This window comes from Euprymna scolopes, chromosome 42 (assembly GCF_053919585.1).
Source record: "Euprymna scolopes isolate OS-2025 chromosome 42, ASM5391958v1, whole genome shotgun sequence".
Lineage (NCBI taxonomy): Eukaryota > Metazoa > Mollusca > Cephalopoda > Sepiida > Sepiolidae > Euprymna > Euprymna scolopes.
In genome coordinates, this window is record NC_136523.1 from 39,116,437 (window position 1) to 39,141,462 (window position 25,026).

The 25,026-nt window shown below is 35.2% G+C and overlaps 1 protein-coding gene across 1 annotated transcript in view; it reads left to right on the forward strand.

Annotated features, from left to right (window-relative positions):
• LOC145267031 (uncharacterized) overlaps positions 1–25,026 on the forward strand; it is a 440,938-nt gene that overhangs the window by 77,588 nt on the left and 338,324 nt on the right. The gene's annotated exons all lie outside the window — the stretch shown is intronic.

The following is a 25,026-nucleotide window of genomic DNA, read 5'->3' on the forward strand; positions in this document are numbered from 1 at the left end:
AAAATACGCATAAATACAATATTTTAATTAGTGCAGAATTCTTATTTATTAAATACCATAGGTATTAAAACGTAACGTTAAATTCCTTTAAAAAAAAAAAAAAAAAAAAAAAAAAAGAAGTAAAGCATGCATGATCCCCTGTGAGTGCATAGTGAACGAGGTAAAAAAAAAAAAAAGAAAATGAAGTAAAAAAAAAGAAAAACGTAAAGAAACTGAAACATGTGCATGTACTGTTTTTTTGGAACAGTTCACTTCTTGTAAGTTAAAAAAAAAAAAAATCGCGCTGAAATCGAAACTAAAACCTAAAGGCGTTGAGTCAAGTACGATAACCATTAGGCCAGCTTGCCACGTCTTTAAAGTGTTTTCAAACCTACTTATTCTGAATCAGTTGACGAGCAGATGAACACAGATAAAAATCTGATGCCCCCCCCCCCCCCAGTACCAATTTTTCAATTTTGAAATCTTACCAGCCCCTCTTTTCCGTGAGACTGTGTGTGTGTCTGGAGTAAAAATTTATTTGTTTTTACATAAAACTCGGAACTCGGCAACCATTTTCTTTCTGGGCCGCTCTGTCTACACATTACCCAGATTTTTTTTTTTTGTGCCATTGAGGTTCAATTTGAAGTAATAAGATTGAATTAATTTTAGCATTTGAAGAAGTAAGAAGGTTACATCGGCCGAAACGTTGCTAGAACATCTAAAATGAGAACAATGGGCGTACTTAATAATTTTTTTTTTTTTTCGTAGGGCACCTTATCATATCGTCATAGTTAAAATTCTCATATGCGAACACATCACGCACCCGTCAAATCATCGAACGATATTTATTCAGCTGTGGCCTTCAGCACAGGTGTTTCTTCAAAATTTGTTATCAATGAATTGATTGCCAAGCACTATTGAATAATTAAACTAAAAGAAAATTATTTAATTTACAACGAAGCTGAGTCATATATGCGACTCGGAATTAATTCCTTCCTCCCAGTATGATAGACACACTGCAAGTCGGGTATATTCTTTGCACAGAGGCGCGGAGGCTTGTTCTTGGGCTTCGGGGCAGGAGCAAAAAAAAAAAAAAAAGTAATCAGTTCTGGTCGATGTGGGGAAAACCTTCATATCAGACAATTGCTAATTTTGGACCCTGCCAGAGTTCCCCCTTGGAGAAGCTGGTTTCTCTCCCCACATTAAAAAACGGCCTTATGCCTAATTTGCTCAGTGGGGAAGCAAATAAATACAAGCTCCGTGGTGTCCTCTTTTTTTTTTTTTTTCTTTTTCTTTAACTTTTAGCAATTGCACTCTATAGCTCACTTGCAGTTTTATTAAATACTTTATAAGCAAAATCTGATCCACATTTTTCTAATTCCTCCCCTCTGATGAGAAGGAAAGTATTTCTTTCGAAATTACTAATCATTAATAGAAACGAGTTGGGTGCCATCAGCTAGAATCGACACGAAAACATTTAGCGCTTCTGCCATATTCCTTATCGAGATAAAGGCAAGAAAGATTTCATCTTAAAACTTAAAGAAATTAATTGATTTTGGGTATGCGCAAGAAATAAGTTGAAATGCCTTTTTGCATTTCATCTTATCGATATATATCTGTTGTGAGAAAATCCTCGCATGGCTTTTGCCCTAGGCAGATGGAAGAAAACCAAACAATCACAACAGGCTCACCTTTAAAACTTTAACGTAAATTTTATTAAAGTAAAAAAGATCCATATTGCAGAAGATGCGTCATCTTAAGCTATCTGCCACTATAAGCTGGTAACGTCCCCGAAGGGAAAATAGTTCGTCTTTGATAAAGGCCGAGTAGAAAATTACGCTGACGAAGAAATGCGCAGGTTGAATGTGGAGGTGATGGATACTGGTAGTCGAGTAGCCTCGTGGTGTCCTCTTTGATTCAGTCCAATGGCGGACAAGGAAGGTCAAACAGTAGACCTTAATCTCGTGTTTGACGGACATTAACTTGTATAGAAGACAGTCAATAGATTCACAGATCACAAAGCGTGCAAGGATATAATAATTTGCCCAACACAGGGGCATTAAAACGTCTCAAAGTAGCAAAGTAATCTCGCTGCTTCGTCTTTTTGAATTCTGGTGATTTGAAAAGATAATTTTGGCGCCAAGAAAATTCTCAGCAGTTATAACATGCAATTTGATTGGCTCAAACAAATCCGTGGGCGGACAAACCGTCCAATAAAGAGCCTGCTTATTTTTGCAGAATTTCTTACACCCAACATGCAATAGTGATTAATTAATTAAAAAAAAATAGTACCCCCCCCCCCGCCCCAAATGACTTGAGTGCTGTCAGTTAGAATTGAAACCAAAACATGTAGCTCTCCAGCCTTATTCGTTACCGGCTGATGTGAGTTTATACGCGTATAAAAATTTAAAAAAATATATAATCTTGTTAAAGATATAAATGTATAGTTGCGCATGTGTAGAAATAACACGTTTAGTCGACTTATGCTTGCCAAATTCCAATTTAAACTCCTTAGCGGCTATTTTTACTTTCTGGAAACCAAATCGAATTTGTGCCACAGGTCTAAATCCCTTATATACCAAGCTTCAAGTCTGTAGATCAGAAATTGACAGTAGTTTTGTAGAGACTGTTTCTCACACAGACAGACAGGCAAGATCACTATATATATATATATATATATATATATATATGGCATGATCACTTTTGAGACACCAGTTTCCGCCAAATCATCGAAGTTAAGCAACGTTGAGCTTGGTCAGTGCTAAAATTTGGGAATTCCAGGTGCTGTACGTACTCTCGCCTGATCGCAGTATTGTTTCCTGTCAGTCTTGAGCTTTTCCTTGCCACTAAATGCAAGCAGTTCCGATTCAGGAGAGGTGTGGCTAAGGATTACGCAATGGTCACCTCACAATTACACGCGCAGTTACCCTTACAGAGGTGTCCATTGTCTTTTGAGATTGAACGGATCTCGCGTATTCCTCTTTCGTCGATAGCTTAGACAGCAAACCCAGTCGAATTACTGTTCTGATTCGCCCTTTTTATTATAAAACTAGCATGGATGCCCGGCGTTGTCCGGGTGCTTGGAGGTGTGCGTTGAGCAAAAAAAAAAAAAAAAAGTGGTAGTAGGAAGGCAGACTCGAACCCATACTGCAAAGGAGGAAAAGAATGTGAAAAAAACGTGACGTCTTTGCTGTTACGACTACCGCCAAACCATAAGTAACGTAGGTTTAAATTAAGCCTAGACAATCGAAAAGAGGGGATGACTTTTGAAAATATCGGTGAAAAAAGTGACCCCTCTTTGTAGAAAAAGTGGCCAGTTGAGGGTGAAGAAATAATTGTTTATTGAAGAAATAATTTTTCGGTATTTGTCATCTGAAGGGTCGAACTTAAAAAACGATACTGATCTTGTAAAAATCCGTCGCCTCTGTCGAAAGTCTTAGGCAGACATGCAAACATACTTACATACATACATTTATATATTGGTAGCTCTAATTTTCGACCCAAACCGATTAAAAAGCTTGCCCTATCTCTGAATACCCTTTATGTAAAATTTCAAATGTTTAGACCAGAAAATGTCTGAATAATTTGGTAGAGACCGCAGAGGTCAAATTAAAAAAAAAAAATTGACCCCTATTGTTATATAGGGGTTTCATTGAGAGAGTTTTATTATTAAGAGAGAGTCTTAGGAAGGGATGTTGAATCTTAGAGAGGGGGATGTTGTTGTAGAGATTGTTCCTGTTATAAGAGATTCTTATATATTAAAATGTTCATTCCTTAATTGTGTTGAATAAAAAAGCTCTTGGAGTGAAGGGATAGTGTTCAGACAGTTCGGACATGATAATGTTGAGACGTGTATGTAAAGACATATAACACAAATATATAATACAATTCCACTTTACCTTTTTGTAAGAATCATAAGACAAGACGAGCTTTACAAAAAACACATGATGGTTTATTCTTCACACGGCCGTGTTTCCATCACCAAGAATTCAAAGTTTCACATTTTTTTCTTGAAGTGACGTCTCGCTCCCTAGACGACTGACTCTCTCCGAGTTTTCTCACTGACTGACTAACTCTCAAGTTTTTTCTCTATTCCTAGAACTTTCTATTTTCCGTGACGTCATACACATGTTAAAACATGTGCCTTCTTTCACGTGCTCTGGACATACGTGTCCAAAACTTTTCCTATTTCTCAGTAACCTATTTTTCCAATATGTTAACAACGTTATCTTATAAGCTGCATTCTTTCAATTTAAAATTTCATAACAAACTTGAGAGTTAACATTCTTTCCTTGAAATATTTATCTATATTCTAAACAAATGTTTTACATTTTTAAATTCTCACACGTAATCTATTTTCTAAACCTAGATTACGAGGTTCGAATTTCGCCTATGCTATTTCATTTTCATTTTAAACTAAATTCTCCATTTTTATACTTACATAAAAAGGGGTCAGCCCTTATCATGTAACACTATTATGACCCCTTAACATTTATTGTTTTGGGCTCAAATCAAGTTAAGTTAGATCCAAGGAACATATATCTAAAATTTCAATTGTTTATACCCAAAATTGTCGGAGGAGTTTGGTAGAGTTCTCAAATGTCAAATCGTTGAACTTTGACTCCTTAATAGCCAAATTTCTGGCCGAAAACTGATTACCAAGATTTCCCCCAAATCTCAATATCCTGTATATCAAATTTCGAGCCTGTAGACTTAAAATTGACAGTTATTGTGTCGGGAAATGTCCACAGAAAGACAGACAAACACTTTCACTTTAAAGATATATAAATGTGTCGCTTTATTATTCTACGAATTTAGATCGTAATGAGTTCAGTAATTGACATTTCAAAGAATAAGGAAACCTTATTTAAAATGTGCACTTAGAGAATCGGTTGAAAAGTGAGTCAAATTTTAAAATTGAAAGCTAATTAGAGGCATGGCATGTCACGTGGCATTGGAAAAAAAAAAAAAAGAAAAGATTCGCCTCCTCCCCTATTTGGTAGTCGTCTTTTGTATTCTAAGTTGCCGCTTATTATGAAGCCCAAAAGCAGTTTGAGGATAAGGATTACAAACGAGTAGGATGGAGAAAACTTGATAATGAGGACGGTTAGGCAAGTTGTTGCCGTTGCATTTGAAAGTGACTGTTGTAGTCTTCAGGAGGCGGGTGGGGGTGGGGCAGTTCCATGACCACGTTTTCTACAGACGAGAAATTCTTTGGGTGAGGAGAATCTGTTCGTGGAATTTCCGTTTCATTTTGGCGTACGCAGAAAAAATTCTTCGCATGTTGATCGGGTTGTCTCTATTCTGCAGTTTCGAATTCTGCCATTCGTCTCATTTTCCTCTTTGTGGACTTTTCTAGGGTTCAGTCCTATGGATAATTATTATCCGTGGATTTGTCTATGTAAAAAATAGAATAAAAAAATAAATAAATAAAACACTGACATCTCTCTCTTAAAATCTCAAATACTTGAATGCATAGAGAGCGAGGAAAATGAAACTAATTTTGTTTTATTATTTACTAGTATGGGTACGTGGTGTTGCCCGGGTGTAGAGGGGTGGTATACAAAGACTATTGAGCAATTAACCCCCTAAAAAAATCGTGAATTACAATAGAAAAATGCGAGCATGAAAAGTAATATGGTTAAGCTTAAACATGAAAAAGAACAAGATATTCTAGTAACAAATATAATAAATTTATAACTTAAAATATTGCAGCATTAAGAAGCTGAGCGGTGAAACTTTAAAACAGTTGTAACTTACTAGAACTGCTACACAGTAGTGTTTGAATGATAACCGTGAGTACCCGTGCGAGCGCAAAAAAAAAAAAAAAAATTAGCCGCAGTAGCCAGGCTCGAACTTGTGACGCGAAAGAGGAAAAAGAGGTGGAAAAAAAGCAAATTCATTAGCCGTTTCACCCACGTCATGAGCCTTCGAAATAACATCTTTTAAACATACGTTGAGATCGCTAGGCGTAAATGACTTGCAAAAACTGACCCCTTCTTGCAAAAAAAAAAAAAAAAAAAAAAAAACGGCCCGGTCAAAGAATTAATGTTGTTGGCCAATTTCTGGATATTTGTCGTCTGATCGATCTTTCTAACGATATCAATTTTGTCAGTGCTCGTTGCGCATGTCGAACGTTTTTGGAAGACATACACACACATAAAAACACACACACGCACGCACATATACAAACACACGCACGCACATATACAAACACACGCACGCACATATACAAACACACGCACGCACATATACAAACACACGCACGCACATATACAAACACACGCACGCACATATACAAACACACGCACGCACATATATATACATACACACACACATACATACATATAAACACGCACACACATATACATACATACGTATAAACACACACACATATACATACATATAAACACACACACACATACATACATATAAACACACACACACATACATACATATAAACACATATACACATATACATACATATAAACACATATACACATATACATACATATAAACACATATACACATATACATACATATAAACACATATACACATATACATACATATAAACACACACACACATACATACATATAAACACACACACATACATACATATAAACACACACATACATATAAACACATTTTGCCTTTTATTTATAAGATTACAAGATTTAACATTTGAAAACTGATTTTTTCCCGGTACAATTAAACCAGAATTCAATGGCTGGCCCAATGAGTCTGTCTGTCTCTCTCACTCTCTCTCTCTCTCTCTCTCTCTCTCTCTCTCTCTCTCTCTCGTTTGAAATGATTTGAGATCTCCCCTAGAGAACGAAAGAGGATAAAAATGGCGTGTGTGAGAGAGAGAAAGAGACTCGTTTGGTCCATAAAAAAAAAAGTGATTTTACAAATCATCTTTCTATTCACTTGTCTCCCCACGAGGGCAGAGTTAGACACAAGGTCGGGTTATAATGTAGGGCCAGGGGAAATTAAGCTTCCCCAAAAAGGGCCACTGGATAGGAACAAAAATAAAAATTGCCTGGGTCATGAATTATTTCTCATCCACTGACCGAGGACAGAAAAAAGTGAAGCGTAGCATCAGAGCAGATACTCCACTCTGATCTTGTCCCAAAGACCAAGAAGTGAAGCGGCATTACAAATCATGTTAAATAATAGAATGAAATCAGCCGATTTCTGCTCGCTCCCTCTGTTCTCAAGTTTTTATCAACGAATACTATCTTAGGTTAAAACTAAACGGCACCCCCACCTTAAAACCACCCTCTCCCCTGAAGACCTTGAAACTAGGAGTAGCAGAACTTGCCTTTCAACCAATTCCATATTTCGACTTTCTATATGGCAGGTCTAAATAAACAAGATGTGTTTGTTATTTTTTTTTTTTTTCCAAGAGGCCGCCCTTCACATTAATTGGGATTGACTCATAGAGCACGAGGGGTGGACGGGGGAGGCTTCTCTGACCGACTTGTTATTTTCAATATTTTTTTTATTTTTTTTTAAATTTTTTAAAGACCAGCTTTTGCGTATTAAAGACTTGTTTTTGATTACGATCAAAGCGTAATATCTGTTCTCGGATCTGAACAAACTGGACAATAATGTGGGGTCTATTATTTAGATAAAGTTCAGAGGGTCTTTCTAATCGTTTTTCCCCCGCCCGCACTCCCCACTATGCTCTAATGAATTGTGTGTGTGTTATATTTGTATATATACTAGCAAAAGTACCCGTCGTTGACTGGGTTCAAAAACAGCCTACAGAAAATGGACTCTGATTTATGAAAGTATGATAGGTTATGAAAAGGAAGGGTTGTAAAGAGATAGCTTCGAATTTGAGGGTATCAAAACTAAAGCAAAATATGATGAAAGTAAAAATAAAATAGATAAACCCCATAATTTATTATACCATACCTGTTCACACTGAAACACTTATCACAATATTCTGTGGATCTATATTAAAAAACCTTGTTAAACTTTGTGACATATTTCCATTCTATGGAGGTCAGGCGCGAACGAACACTCCATAATTTTATTTTACCATATTTCTTCAAACTGAAACATAATTATCAAAGTATACTTACGCAGATAGATATGAAAAGTCTTTATTAAAGTTTGTGACCATTTCCATTCTATGGAGACCAGGCGCGAACGCAGACCCCACAATTTTATTATACCATCCCTATTTAAGTTAAAATATACTTATCAAAGTATTCTTATGTACATCTATATCAGAAACACTTGTAAACGTTTTTTTTTTTTTTTTCAAATTTTTTACCTCTTCTATCATTATGTGATCAGTTTTCTATAATAGTCAACCATATAGGAGCCTATTCGTGACCAGACATACACACAGACGTTCAGCTTTATATATATATATATATATATATATATATATATATATATATATATATATATATATATATAAATAATTTTGTTTTTGCAATATGTTTTGAATAAATTCAATTATATGAAAGTGCATTTTTACCTAAATGCTAGTTGGGAATAATTTTCCCTTTGACCAAAATGGGGAGCAGCATCTATATTGTTTTCAAAGTATGATTATCCACTGACACATGTTTCGTCGCCTACAACTCATCGAAGTGGCTGCGAATCTCGCTAGATTCAGCCACTCAGATGAGTCGTAGGCGACGAAACACGTGTCAGTGGATAATTATATTTTAAAAACATATATAAACCAAATTGGTGGCTAATTGGTTAACGACACTGATTGAAAGCCTGAGTGTGCCAAGTTCGAATTCAGTTCGTTCCATAAAAACACTTTCATCAAACTCACACTTAACCTTGTGTTTAATCCCCTGGATATCCTATGATGACCCTCCAGAATAAATGTGGTATTCTGGTGACTGAGATGATTCCAGCTTAGAGTAGTACAGAGCTTTTTTTTTTTTTTTTTATAAATCATTTTTTACCAAAGATCTTTCCGCACATTTTTTGATGGTCTTGTGCCTGCTTCGTTCCAAATGTCAATTTTTACATATATTTTTTCGCATAAATAAAAAATAATTCTAAGTGTAACATTTTTATCTACACTTCACCTCTTCTGTTTTCTGTTCGTAAAAGAGTTTCATCTAACCATAGACAATTTTATATTTTTGCCAAGTAACGTTTACAGGGAACATGAACTGGAATATATACATTGAGACCATTGCCAAGACTGCTGCAAAGAAGGTGGGCTCTCTCTACCGTGCTAGAAAACTACTTACGCCTGAAAGTATCCTGTTCCTCTATAAGGCCACCATTCGCCCATGTATGGAGCACTGTTGTCACATTTGGGCTGGTGCATCTGCTACTAGTCTCTCACTCCTTGACGGGGTTCAAAAGAGCCTGAACTGTCATCTAGGCTTCAGCCTCTGTCCCATCGATGAAGTGTTGCATCCCTCTGCCTGTTCTACAAGTATTTCAGTGGTTAATGCTCTGACGAACTACAAGCACTTGTACCCTCTTGACGTGAATACCCCCTAAAAACCTGACAAGCAGCTAAATTCCACCCCTTCACAGAGATCCCTAGGTGTAAGAAAGTCTTCTAATCCAATACTTTTTTCTCCAGAAGTGCTAGACTTTGGAACTCCCTTCCGGGATTCTACTTTCCCAACTGTACTGACATGCAGAAGTTCAAGTGTAATGTGAATAGACATCTTGCTACTCATCTCACTTCATAATACCCCTGCAACTTATGTCCCCGATAGTAGCCCCCTACATCAAAGTGGCACTGTGCATTGTTTGGAGTGAACATTGAAAAAAAAAATCCTGGTGAAAATGAACAAACAGTGCAGTTTTAGGCCTTAACATATGTAAGTTTGAGTTCTGCACCATGCAAAAAAAAAAAAAAAGATGACTAAGTCCATCACTTGTCCCCCCACCCCACCCCATTTAGCCCAAAAAGTCCCCAAGGCCTTAACATGTTTAAATTTAAGTTCAGCACAATGCAAAACTGCTAAATAGACATACACAGAAAATTTTGGACAAATATGGTAAAACAGTCCCAAAAATCGAGTGTTTTTATTAGCCCTAAAAAAGCCCCTGGGGCACACCCAAGAGTTATTGCGAAATAAAGACAAACAAAATTATGTAGAAATCAGTTATAACTTTGTCCGTTCATCTGTCCGCACTTTTTTCAATAACTACGCCTTGAAATGTTTTGAAATTTTGCACAAACATTAAACATGATATGCGTAAAAAAGTAACAGAATGGATTTTCCGGGAAAACTCTGGTTGCCCCCTAGGGGTGCCTTTCGTGTTAAAATGGCTAAAATTGACACTTTTGTGCTTATTAAACAGATTTGATGCCTTGGATTTTCATAAAACTTTCTGAAAAGTTGTAACTAACTAATTTCTATATAATTTTGTTTGTCTATACGTCGTGATAACTCTTGGGTATGCCCCAGGGGCTCTTTTAGGGCTAGTAAAAACATTCCATTTTTGGGACTATTTTACCATATTTGTCCGAAATTTTCTGTGTATGTCTATTTAGTAGTTTTGCATGGTGCTGAACTCAAATTGTGGATTTTTGGGGCTAAATGGGGGGGGGGAGGGGGGCAAAAGATGGACTTAGTCATTTCTTCTTTTGCATGGTGCAGAATTCAAATTTACATATGTTAATGCCTAAAATTACACCGTGAGTTCATTTTCACCATGATTTGACGTCACCTGGGGACTTTTGAGGCTAAGTGGGGGGGGGGATCAAATGCTGAACTTAGTCATTTTTAAGTAAAATTTAAGTAAAAATGCCATTTTTTTTTACTTGATTACCAAATTTTAAAATCTATATTTTCATAGTATTTCCAAGTTAAATTCAGTTTTTATGATTTTTTTGTTTATGAAATTGTTAGGTAATTTTGCTAGAATAACTTTTTTAATTTAGTAATCCGGTAAAAAAAAAAAAAAAAAAAAAAAAAAAAAAAAAAAAAATGGAATTTTTACTTGATTCGAAATTAAAAAAAAAAAAAAATGATTTTTGGTTTTGTTTGATAATTTTTATCGGTTTGAAATTTGGTAATGATCGTTTTGGTGAAAGAAAAAAAAAAACTCTCCTGATATCGACTCGCTGATACGAATTCGGAATAAGGGCATGCGAGCGACAAAAAAACGAAAGTAGAATCAGGGAGATATCTTCTACAGGAGAACCAGAGATACACCTTCCCAGGCCTTGCCTCCTGTATTTCGACGGACTGGGGTGGGAAGTTTATTGCTTACTGTCCGAGACGCCCCTACCGGGGAATGCCGACGGGGCTACCCAGGCAAATTTTATTAGGCCAGTGCTCCTACTTTAGGGACGCTGGCTTGTTCTTCCCCATTTTTTAGACCTTATGTTGCATCTTCCTGTTGTGAGATGGAAAGTAAATGTCTTTATTTTCATGATAGGTGTTCGACTGAGCTCAAATCTCTAATTCACCCATATAAAACATTCAGAGCAAAAACTCGTCTAGCATTTGTTTTCATTCAGTCTTGAGACAATGGATACTTCCTGTTTCTTTTTTTTCCTTTTTTTTCTTTTTTTCCTTTTTTCTTTTTTTCCTTTTTTCTTTTTTTCCTTTTTTCTTTTTTTCCTTTTTTCTTTTTTTCCTTTTTTCTTTTTTTCCTTTTTTCTTTTTTTCCTTTTTTCTTTTTTTTCCTTTTTTTTCTTTTTTTTTCCTTTTTTTTCCTTTTTTCTTTTTTTCTTTTTTTTTTCCTTTTTTCTTTTTTTCTTTTTTTTTTTCTTTTTTTTCTTTTTTTCTTTTTTTTTTCTTTTCTTTTTTCTTTTTTTTTCCTTTTTCCTTTTTCCTTTTTTAAAAAAATTTTTTTTTTTTTCATTCGAATTTCTCAAATCAAGTTACCCCCTTCGTTGGGGGCTAACACTTTTTCTACACGAGATACTTATTTATTCGAATTAAATTCCATTAAAGTTCTTTGCATTCTCAACACGGAGTTCTTATTTACTTTGCCTCCCCACGAGGACAGGGTTAGACACCAGGGTCGTTTTTTTTTGTTTTTTTTTATGTGAAGAAAGGAACAAACATAAAAATTGGGTATTTTTTTCAGATTAGGTCCACCTCCACAATTTTCTTTTAAATGCCAACTTTTGTAGGTTTTATTCAATGCTGAATACGAAAATCGCATAGAAATTTTGCAGAAATAAGTAGTTATCGAGATATAAAAAGTTGTTTTGCATCGTATTCTTTGGCGGCCATCTTTTTTACGCGCGTGCCATAAACAAATTTACTCATCTATGACTGACACTGCACGCGCATAAAAAAGATGGCCGCCAAAGAATACAATGCATTTTATTTTATATCTCGATAACTAATTATTTCTGAAAAATTTCAATGCGATTTTCGTATTCAGCATAGTCGAAAACCTACAAAAGGTGTCATTTAAAAGAAAATTGTAGAGGTGGACCTAATCTGAAAATTTACCAAAAATTGTCTCAGTTGTGAAAGAGTCCTCCTCCACTGAGAACAAACAATTGAACAGAACTACACTTTGATCTTGGCCCGAAAGCCAAATATTGAATTAGTAAAAAAGTTGGGAACATAATTTTTCCTCTCCCCAATTAACATTTTAGTATGTTATGTAGTATATCGCTCTTGTGATTTCTTGGTCTTATTCGATTCCAGGATAAAAATTCATCTAGTCTGGTTGAGTGTCCAGCTTTGTGTTAATTGAGGCAGTATTACTATTCCTCGTGGGCTATTCATATCGAGATCTTATGGGTTTGTATTACTATACACATGGATTCGAAAAAGCTGTCAAAAAACAAATATATAACAAATAAATGTTACCAAAGGTAAGATAAATTACTTTTTCTACCTAACTAGATAATTTTTTAGTGTTTTTATTTAATGCAACATGCTTATTCAGCTCGAAAAACATAGTGTTTACCGATGTATTGGAAAGTTAAACATGGCGGTCGACTCTCTCTTTCACACGGTAAGTTTGGGAAAAGGAGTTAAAAATAAAAAAAACTATACAAAATACGTTTAAAAACTCGCTCAATATACGTTACCCGTAACATAGGCTGACATATATTCGGTGGGTTTCTAACAGTATTTTGTCTAAATAAAAAGGCTTGGTGGGTTCACTTTTTTGCTGCCCCCCCTCCCTCCCCTAACTAGGGCAGGCACACCAGATCAGTTTTTGATGGGGGGGGCGACCCCAGCCTCCCCTTTAAAACATTTGGATTGAGGACAAAAAACTCTTATGAATTGGAGGGGGGGGGGCGGCCGATCCTTTTAGGTTTGTTTGAAATAAGCGTTTTAATTGCTAAACGCGCAGTTCAGATGGGCGCATTGAGTTATGCAGTCAAAAATGTCGTCATCGTTATATATAAAAAGACATTTTGCATCCCCCCTCTCTCCTTGTTCTCTTTTCACCTTCGTCATTTCCGCTCTGTCTCTGTCTGTCTGTCTCTGTCTCTCTCTCTGTCTCTGTCTCTCTCTCTCCGTCTAAAACACCTACCTCTATCTCCTCTTCACACCCCCTTTAACCTGACTCGGCTTTTTCCTAATTTTAAATTCAACTCGCGGCGACTGTTTGCGCTCTCTTTCTCTTTCTTTCTCTATATATCTCTCTCTCTATCTATATCTCTCTCTCTCTTTCTCTCTATCCTTTTCGTTTCACATCAGATGTAGATTTTTTTGGTTATGTTAAATCAAACTCGCGTGTTCTTTTTCTTTCTTTTCTCTTTACTCTCTCACTCCCCCCCCCCGTCTCTCTATCTTACTCGCTTTCATTCTTCTAATAATCCCTCTTTATTCTATCTATATCTGTTTTTCCATATTATTTCTAAATTATTAAAGAATGCCAATTAAGTGTTTGTCGTATAATAATAATAATGATAATAATGATGATGATGAACTAATTTGCATCACAAAAAAAAATAAGACTCGCCCTTAATTCTTAATGTGTTTGAACAATCTACTAGTTCACAACACAACCTTAAGCATTAAAAGCTTTAACAAAGATTTGTCGGTTTCTTCACAACGGAAAAATCCTTTTAAAGCTCGAGTGTGACATACAAGCGGGACTGAGCCTAGTTAATTTGTGGTTTAGCGGCGTAAATTATTCGACAGCCATAAAACCATAAAACCTTTTTTTTTTTTATATATATATATATATAAAACACACTTTTAGATCCGAAATAAAACCAGAAAAAGTTTCATTTTTTTTTTATCATTTTTTATTAGATTAAATGTTAAATGTACGAGATTTGAGGCCGCCATATAAAAAAATGGCTTTTTTAAGGCTAGATCTGGCCTTTTTAAAAGAAATTAATGGAACCAAAATCTAATAATTCAAATAAGGCCAAACTTAGCATTAAAAAGGCCAGTCTGACAAACCTTAAAAAGCCTAAAATTAAAAAATATGGCGGCTCCACTGGCCTCGATGTCGTACATTTAATATAATAAAAAATGCTAAAAAAAGTAATAAAAACGAAACCTTTTCTGATTTAATTTCAGGCTTCGAATATGTGTTTTATATAAAAATACATAGTTTTTATAGTTTTATGTCAGTCGAATAATTTACGCCGCTAAACTACAAATTAACCCAGAGCTTCTTCAACGAGATGCTTGGACGCATTTTTTAAATTTATTTTTTTAATTTTTTTTTTACACAGTGATCACCACTTATCAAGGCCCGGAAGCCACTCAGGGATAAGGGTTATTGCAAGTACATTACGTTAGTGTGGAGATTTGATGAAGTAGGAATTTGTTAATGTGTTGGACTTGAAGACATCCAAGTTGTAGTCCGGTGGGAAGCAGGCAGACGGAACAGAGTTCCACAGGCGTGCAGTTATAAGAAAGGAGCTTTGTTCATGGAATCCGCGTTTTATTCATCCAATGAATACGGAAATTTTGTGAAAATGAGATTACTACTACTACTACTACTACTACTATATACGGTATAATTACATCTACACACAGGTTCCTGTTCGATCGCCGAAGTTAAGCATCGTTATGCATGCACAGTACTAAAAGGGGTGACCATTTAGGGTGCTGTGCTGTGCTTCTGCCTATCTCGGCATGGTTTCCCGTCACCCTGTACTTCTCCTTGCCACTGAAATCAAGCAGTTTCGACTTAAGAGCGGTTTGAGATTGCGCAATCTTGCTTCACAATTCACCGCGTGTCATCCATGATCTCTCCAGGATTGTCAGATGGCCATCGTTCCGACAAACGAACTTGTCTATATGATAATTTGCTATTGAACACCTAAATTAATTTCATTATAAGATAAAATAGGCAAAAATACGTAAAAATAGGATCTTTTTGTCCAGTCTTAAATGGAATTTTGACGTGTGATATATTTTGAAGATTGGAAAAGGAAAGCGAATATAAAATGGGGGGGGGGGTAAAAAGGTAATAGCAAATGATATCGAGTGAGACGTATACACACACACACACACACACATATATATTAAAATGTTACAGAAGATCATAAATATCGGTGCCGTCGGTTTCAAATCCAATATAAAGGAACCAGTTTATGGTCGAAAATATCGAATTCTCTTCAACCTCTGATTATCTGTTCTCACCGGAACACGAACAAACACACACACACACACACACACACACACACACACACACACACACTTATTGGTGTTAGTGCATTTATAAATTATGCTATAAATTATGCTGGTTAGTGCATTTATAAATAGTTGTGTATATTTACTCGTGGTAATGTTTGCATGTATGTATGTAGGTATTTACTTTCATCCAACCGCAGGAAGATGTGACACAAGGTCGGAAAGTATTGGAGAGTCGTGCAAGTAATTCTAGAGGAGACGCACTCCGACCTTTTTAAAAAATTACCTGGGCAGTTCCATCGGCATTCCTGGTAAGAACGCCTCAGGCAGTAAGCAATAAGTAACTCCACCTGAAAAAACGGAAGGCGACGACATGGAAGGTGTATTCTCTAGGATTAACCAGAACCATACCTCAGCCTAGCAGATACAAGGTCATTCCCTGCTCAAAAATGGCCAATAATCTGTCAGACTGAGTATCGAAGACGTATCCTTGATTGGTATATAATCTGTGCAGGGTGTGTGTATTTACTCGCGTTAGTGTTTCGTATGTGTGCATTTGTGTTAGTGCTTGCGTGTGCATCTTTGGGTTATCATGTAGGTGTTGTCTCGTTTTTTTTTTTTTTTTTTTTTTTTTTTTTTTTTTTCTCGCTCATATTTCGAATTCGTAGTAGTGGAGTGGGCTGACATCAGTGGACCTTTTTTTCCTACCAAAATGGTCATTAACAAAGTTTTATTTTTTAATTGATATTTTTTTTTAGTGTTTAACTTATCTCAAACTGAGAAAAATTATTGTAGAATAAATTAAATTGAAACAAAAATAATTTTTATTTCGAATTATTCCATCAAGTAAAAATGCGATTTTTTATTTGATTATTAAATAAAAAAGGGACTATTCTTACAAATTACCTAACAATTTGATAAATTAAGTTTTTACAATTTTTTGTTTAACTTGAAAATACTAAAAAAAAAAAAACCCCAAAAAACTTGAAGTTAGTAATCAAATAAAAAAAAAAATGGAATTTTACCTCAAATAATTTGAAAAAAAAAAAAAAAGAAAAGATTTTTGTTTTAATTATTTTTACTGTGCAATAATTTATATCAATTTGAAAAAACTTTAAAAAAATTGTTTATGACCTTTTAAAAAAAACCCGTCCATTGATGTCTGCCAACTGAGACGAATTCAGAATAGGTGCATACTGCATGTGAGAGAGAAAAAACGAAAGTAAGAACAGGAAGGCAACAACTTACATGAGAATGTGTTTGTATATTGATTTGTGTGTATATGTATTGATTCGTGTTTGTGTATGTCTAATGATTTGTGTGTGTGTGTGGTTTTTTTGCGTGCGTGCACGCGCACTCATTAAAACTCGAGCTCGTAATTCGCGTCACTTTTTCTCTTTCCCGCCTCTTTTTTTGAATCCCTGCCACACGCGTGTTGAACATCTATTTTCGACTTTATCCTTTAATACGAAGTAAAATCCCATCGTCTTAATAAGAAGTGGATGTTTCCCCCCCCCTTTTTTTTTTAGACAGAAATAATAATTGTTCAAAATTTCATCTCCTCATAAAAAAACAACAAAAAAAACTATTACTTTTATAACGCATCCTCCTATAATGTCATTTTACAACTAATCGAAGAGATTGAATGTCAAAGTGTATTCTATCCAATCGTAATCATCGAAGCTCAGTCGAGTACCTTTTTTTTGTCACAAGGGAGTTACCACTTATCAAGGTCCGAAGGCCACTCGAGGATAAGGGTTAATGAATTTAAGGTGGTAGTTTACTAATCTTTAATGGTGCAGATTGGATAGAATTTGTATTATTTAAAGGGACAGCTCAATAAGAACTTGTTTACATTGAACTTGAAGGCTACCATATTGTAATTAGCCGGGAAGCAGGTCGGTGGAACAGTGTGCCACAAGGCAGGAAGTTCTAGGAAAGAAGCTTTGTTTATGGAATCTGCGTTCAGATTAAGGCGGAGAGAGAGAGAGAGAGAGAGGGGGGATTGTTGATAGTGGTTGTAACAAGTCGAGTGTTTTTTTTTTCGTGTGAAAGTTTGGCAGCAACTTCTCTCCCACAGAAGAGACGTTGCGAGCCTGTCTTTGTTTTATCGTTACTTCCATGGCAAGTGCTCGTCTGAGCTCCAACCCCTGGTCCCTCCTCGCTAATCTTTCACGATAAGCACTCGCCTAGCTGAAACCACTGTCAAAAATCTTCCCCACTCTTTAACTGTGCCAAAACCAAAACGTAGATTCCATGAACAAAGCTTTTTTCTTAGAAGTGCACGCCTGTGGAATTCTCTTCTGTCTGCCTGTTTCCCACCTGACTACAACTTGGATGTCTTCAAGTCCAACATAAACAAATTCCTGATGAACCGCCCCCCTTAAGACACTTTATCAAATCTCCAATACTAACGATTACTACGATACTATCCCATTGACTACTGTACACGCAATAACCCTTATCCCCGAGTGGCTTCCGAGCCTTGATAAGTCGTGACTTCCATGTAAAAAAAAGGGGGGGGGCGTCATAGATTGGAGCTCAGACGAATCAATGAAAAATATGATGGTGCAAAGTCAGGCTTTCTCTTCTGTGGTAGAAAGGGACTACAGAGGAGAGAACAGTGCATTATTACCAGATTTCGGAGCCGATTTTGAACTTTATCAAGGCAGGATAGGATGTGCCGAGCAGCTCCTGTCCAGATCTGGCAACAGTACTCTCTTCTCATGAAAACAATACTAAAAAACTATACAAAATACTGTTAAAAAGCCTACGAATATATGTCCGCATTTTTTTTTTTTTTTACACAGTGATCACCACTTATCAAGGCCCGGAAGCCACTCAGGGATAAGGGTTATTGCAAGTACATTACGTTAGTGTGGAGATTTGATGAAGTGTTTACTTAAGGGGGCGGTTCATTAGGAATTTGTTAACGTTGAACTTGAAGACATCCAAGTTGTAGTCCGGTGGGAAGCAGGCAGACGGAACAGAGTTCCACAGGCGTGCAGTTCTAAGAAAGAAGCCTTGTTCATGGAATCCGCGTTTTGATTTAAGCACAGATATAGAGTGGGGGAAATTTTTCACAGTGGATTCAGCTAGACGGGTGTTTTTCGTGAAAGATTGGCGAGGTGGGGGGGAACCAGAGATTGGAGTTCAGACGAGCACCTGCCATGGAAACCTATATTGAGTATTTTGCGTAGTTTTTTTTAGTTTTAACTCATTTTCCCAAACTTAACGTGTTCAACAGTCCGCTGCCATTTGTATTTTTCAAATACATCGGTAAACACTGTTTTTCGAGCCGAATAAACATGTTACATTAAATAAAACACTAAAAATTAGCCAGTTAGGTAGAAAGATAACTTATCTTGTTTTTGATAACATTTATTTTATTTATTTATTTATTTTTTATTTATTTTTTTTTTTTTTTGACAACTTTTTCGACTCTGTGTATAATAATACAAACCCATCATTTGGGGCGGGGGGGGGGGGCATCGAAAAATAAGCACAAAATTGTTCGATACTGATTCCGAGACCTCAAAAGTTCCGATTTTTTTCGATTCCTGATTCCGATTAATCGTCCCAACACTAATATATAGTTCCAAATGTAAATTTAGTAAGCCAGTTCAACGGAACGCAGACTTAAAACAAAAGGTAAACAGTTATGTTTCATCAGGATATACAGTTCTTTCTCATCTTATTTATTCCTCGTGACATGATGCCACTAAGAACTACAAAACCCGTTCGGTTTTATCAACGGTGAAAAAAAAAATGTGTCTATTCTGATGAAGACGTGATTACGTCGAAAGTACTTTGATTTATGAACAAATAAATGTTAGTTTATTTTTTTTGGCGGAGTTGCACAACCATCACCCCCATGCGTAATTTGTTTACTGAGTTTTTTTTTTAATTTTTCACGGGATTATTGATTGGACACTAATTAACCACATTATGAAAAAAAAAAAAAAAAATCATTTCGACATTTGAAAAGGGTGCTCACTTTTTAGTTACAACGTTCTGGTAAATCAATCACCCATTTTGTAACCAATAAAACCGCGGGTATATCAAAACTATAGAAAGTAAAAATGATATGAGCCTACCACATTTGTAAGTCAAAAATAATTTTGTTTCTCAAAAAAAAAAAAAAAAAAAAAATAGAATGAACATGACTTTTTTATTGTTTTTTATGAAAATAAAGTTTCGAGTTTTATTTATTTATTTATTTTTTTTAACTTAGTTTTTGGTATTGAAAAGTGAGTTCGTGAGTTTTTTTTTTTTTTAAATTTTTTTTTTTTTTTTTATAAAAGGTGAGTTTGCGGGTGTTTCTTTACAATAATTTATCTGTTATTATGAGAGGTGACTTTTTTTTTTTTTTTTTTTTTTTTTAATATTAAAAATTTCACTAACATGCTGGAAGAGATGTTTCATAATTTTCCATCCCGTTGTCAATTTTCATATCGTGCGCCTCCCGATAGATTGCTTCGTCAACATGCGACCATTTCATATCTCCCGAAGGCACTTTCGTGTTTAGAAAAAAAAAAAAAAAAAAAAAAAAAAAAAAATGGGTGACCGATTGAACGTGGTAACTAAAAAGTGATTTTTTTTCTTTTTTTTTTTTTTTTTTTTTTCATAATTTGGATAATTAGTGTGCAATCAATTATTCAGTGAAAAATTTGAAAAAATCTATCAGTATAGAAATTCGCATGGGGGTGATGATTGTACAACTCCGCCATTTTTTTTTTTTTTTTTTTTTTTTTTAATCTACGTTGAATTGGCTTACTAAACTTGCGCTTCGAATTTGCAATTAAACAATGCTTTTATCACATAGAAAACGTCTTTTCACACACACACACACACACACACGTATTTACTATAATAATTAAATACCTACAGACACTAGTGGTTCATACTTTCAGTGCAGGGTGTCACGATTAACGCCAGTCGAGAGATTCGAACATGGCAACAGAAGTCCTGTGTGGCTTCATTAGCAAGACATTAACCATTCGGCAACCGCGAGAGATACAGTTGAAATTAAGCATTTATTCTTTTTAAATGCTTTTAACGTCAGAGTGATCTAGTCATTGTATGAGGACCCACGTATATGAGCTAAGTTGGCCGACTTATTATAACTGAAAGTGCTTAACGATAAGAAACAAGTTTCTTAAAGAGCTGACATAATTATTTACTATAATAATTAAATACCTATAAACACTAGTGTTTCATCCTTTCGGGAATCATCAGTGCAGGGTGTCACGATTAACGTCAGTCGAAAGATTCGAACCCTATATATACTTTCACTACACCGATGAAGACTGAAGGATCGGTCGAAAATTATGTACTTGTAAAAAAAAGTTTTTTTAATTTTTTTCATAATATTATTTTGTATTCCTGCATGTCACCAATTGAAAACGAATAAAGAAAAGTTATAAGCTTTTATACTTTTCGTATTCTTTTTTTATTCATTTCCATTCACACACACACACACACACACACACACACACACACACATATATATATGACAAAAATTTATATTCCAAAATTCATGATGTTGACAATCTTATAGTTTATTCCTTTAAATCAGTTGAGTTATATAATTCTTGAATTTATTCTTGATTTAAATGAATAAACTATAAGATGGTCAACATCATGAATTTTAGAATATAAATTTTTATCATTGATTATATATATTGCTCTGTAATAACATTGAGCTTCTTATATAAGAATTGATATATAATAAGAAAAATATATTTCTACAGAAATATATATATATATATATATATATATATATATATATATATAAATGTTTAGAGGTACAGAATTTGTATATAGTTTTAAATAAAATACTAGGCGGAAGTTTCTCGAGAGCTCTTTCGGCTATCATCTCGTCAGGAGTAAATCGATAGCAATCTAAATAATATTGTAACGAAAATAAAGAGTTCTATTGGGGAACTTATTAAATGTGCCAACGTACGGGGACATTAATTAAATTTATTTACGTTTAAAAACGATTAAAAATATTGGCACAACGAGGGAGAAAAAAAAAAAAGCGGGAGAAAAAATTCAAAGTTCCCCAAAGAGAAACAATGCGTTTGATGTTTCTTTTTGCCGGCACAAAGAAGGTTGACGCACCGCGATAGAGACGACCTCCAAAATCTTTAAATGGTTTTTGGAGTCCGCTCTATGTAGCACCTCGAACCAATCTATTTTATATCTATCGGCACAGCACGGGTTGTCAACCAAATGCTGGCCAAAAACCATTTAAAGATTTTGGAGGCCGTCTCTATCGCGGTGCGTCAACCTTTGTGCCGGCAAAAAGAAACATCAAACGCATTGTTTCTCTTTGGGGAACTTTGAATTTTTTCTCCCGCTTTTTTTTTTTCTCCCTCGTTGTGCCAATATTTTTAATCGTTTTTAAACGTAAATAAATTTAATTAATGTCCCCGTACGTTGGCACATTTAATAAGTTCCCCAATAGAACTCTTTATTTTTCGTTACAATATTATTTAGATTGCTATCGATTTACTCCTGAAGAGATGATAGCCGAAAGAGCTCTCGAGAAACTTCTGCCTAGTATTTTATTTAAAATATATATAATATATATATATATATATATATATGTCTCTCCTGTTTCTGCTCTAAGGCAGTGGCAACCGAATTAACATAACAATTACAATAAAGCATACTTCTAAAATTCGACACAATTTTTTTTTTTTTTTTTTTTTTTTTTTTTCGTTGCAAAAAAAGGAAATGCCCGATTTGCCTCTTCTCTTCTTCAGGAACTAGTATTCAGGTACAGCACTGTCCGAAGATCATATTAATTACAGTCGTTTGAAGGGGTTGGTATGATGCCTTCTGCTGAAAAGATTCAATTCTCAACTAGAGTCGATATTACAGAAGTCCATAATTAATGTTTATTTGAAGGAAAAATAATGACAGATCGATGATTCTGACCTTAAAAATGTCTCTGGTAGACATATAATAACTTGTGCTAAAGCATCAGCATATTCTTTTCATTGTTTTCATTAGAGTGATGTGGTTCTCGGTTAATTAACTGTGTCTAACGGTGTCGGATATATATTTGAGAGTCAAAACATTGAAAAGAATATTCTGTTGTCATAGTTTAGCCTAATTATTTAGGCTTTAAAATAAAGTCTCATGAAGACGAAAAGTTAGAGGCGTCCAAATGCCCCATATCCAGAGAGAGTTGGGTTCCATCTTTCTGGTTCGGCTGTTTTACTGGTAACTGCCTGTAAAGAGAAAAGGCATTCAAAGGCCCGCCAAGCTCATCGCTGGCAGTTAAAACACCAGCCAATTTGATTGGTCTAAACAAAAAGTGAGTGGCTAAATCAGCCACTGAGGGGTTTACTTGTAGAATTTCTCACAAAACAAAAGGGTGTGTGAAAAAATAAACACAAAAAATAAATGTTACCAAAGGCAAGATAAGTTACTCTTTTTTTTCTCTACATGGATAAGCTTTTTGTGTTTTAATTTGTTTTAAAGTGTTTTTTTTCTTTCTTTTTACTTGAAAATAAAGGTAGTGTAAATAAAGCCTGCCGAGTTATAACGAAAAAAAAAAAAATGGTAGTCTCATTAGCGCAAAATCAAATCTTGATAATCACTCAAAAATCGAAAATTAAACAGGCAAAATTGAACAAAATACTGACAGAAACATACCCAATAGATATCACTAATCGTGCGAAAATGTAATGTTCTATCAGTATTTTTTTAATTTTCGAATTTTGAGTGATTATCGAGGCTCGACTAACGGCTTAAACGAAATCTTTTTTGTTTCGTTATAACCCGACAGGCTTTATACTATCTTTATTGTTAAGTTTACAAAACACTTTAAAATAAGTTAAAATACAAAAAACTTATCCATATAAGTAGGAGAGTAACTTATCTTGCCTTTGGTAATATTTATTTGTTGTGTATTTATTTTATTTCTTTGTTAGTTTTGTTGAATATTCTGGAAAATCAATAATGGTACATAATATACTTTTGTTAAACATGCAGCATTATAAAATTTGGGTCAAGGATAAGTGGAGTAACCCTTTTTATTTGTGCCCCCCTTCGACGTGCATACCACCGACAAACTCGTTTAGCAACAAAATCACACCTCTTCATTGTAGAGGTTCATACATAAGTCTTTTAAGTTTCTTTAGGATTGCTAGACTTTGGAATTCCCTCCCTTTTACCTACTTCCTTGATTGTAAATTTAAATATAATGTGTAAATTTCATCTCAAAACATGGTCACAAATAATAGCTCCTTGCGCCCAAATAGCAATATACCCTGTGGGGCCGGGGCATGACAGCAACAAAAAAATAACAACTATAATAATAATAATAATAATAATAATTCCAGTAAAGACCAATGGCCACTGCCAACGAGAAATCAATGGCAAGCAGCTGTTGCGATAATGCAAATTTGTTTACAAATGATACCGAAAGAGGTGGAGAGTACTGGCAAATCTGAGGAGACTTGTTTTCACTCAGCTTCCAGGGAACACCAAAGGCTGTATTCAATGATAACCTGTGTGAAAGCTCCTTGTGAGCCCATAATAATAATAGCAGCAGCAGCAGCAGTCGCCAGACCTCCGCTAGACAAGTGCAAAAAAGACTGGAACATTGGGGAGGCTTATTGCCATCCAAATTCCAGTGAAGTTGGTCGCTGCTAACGAAAAATCAATGGTAATCGGCTGTTGCAATAACGCACATTCATCTTCAGAGGTTATCGAAAGAGGCGGACAGTACTGGAAATCCAGGGAAACTGTGACTACTCCTAGTGAGTAAAAATAAATAAATAAATAAAATAAATAAAAAAATTAAAAAAATAAAGCGCTAGGGAAGGATTGTTATCCTCCCCCCCCCCCTACATCTCGGTGTAGTAGTTAATGGTAAGGAAGCTCTTTTCACTCCCCCCCCCTCCTCCACTTTTTTTGTTTTGTTGTCTATTCTGGCAAATCACTGATTTTCTTTAATGAGAACTTGTTTTGTTGATGCCGTTTCGATTTCAACATAAGAAGACGCACCCATGTTTGTCATTCTTAAAATAGAGCTGATGCATTCGATTCTCAACCAAACATCGTGACCTTCACAGGCTTATTAAAATTCAGTTTTTTTTTTCTTTCTCTTTAATTGCTGATAGACAAGCTTGACAAAATGGGGGCAAAATGCTTTGTATGTATGAATGTGTGTGCACGTTGCACGTATATCTGTGTGTGTGTGTGTGTTTTCTATTGTTGTCTATATGTTTGTACGTATGTGATTATATACTATGTTGTATGTATATGGATGTGCGTATAGCTTCTATTATATAGTAAAGCTCAGTAACTCGGTGTTTGTTTCCTGTAAGGGCTCTTTCTCTCTCTCTCTCTCTCTCTGTCTCTGTCTGTCTCTCTCTCTCTGTCTCTCTCTCTCTCGCACACACGCACTTTAACCGTATAAATTCATCGTAAAATATACTTTAGTTATGGGATTGAATTATGTCTGTGAGGAAATTTGTTTCCATTTTTCTATT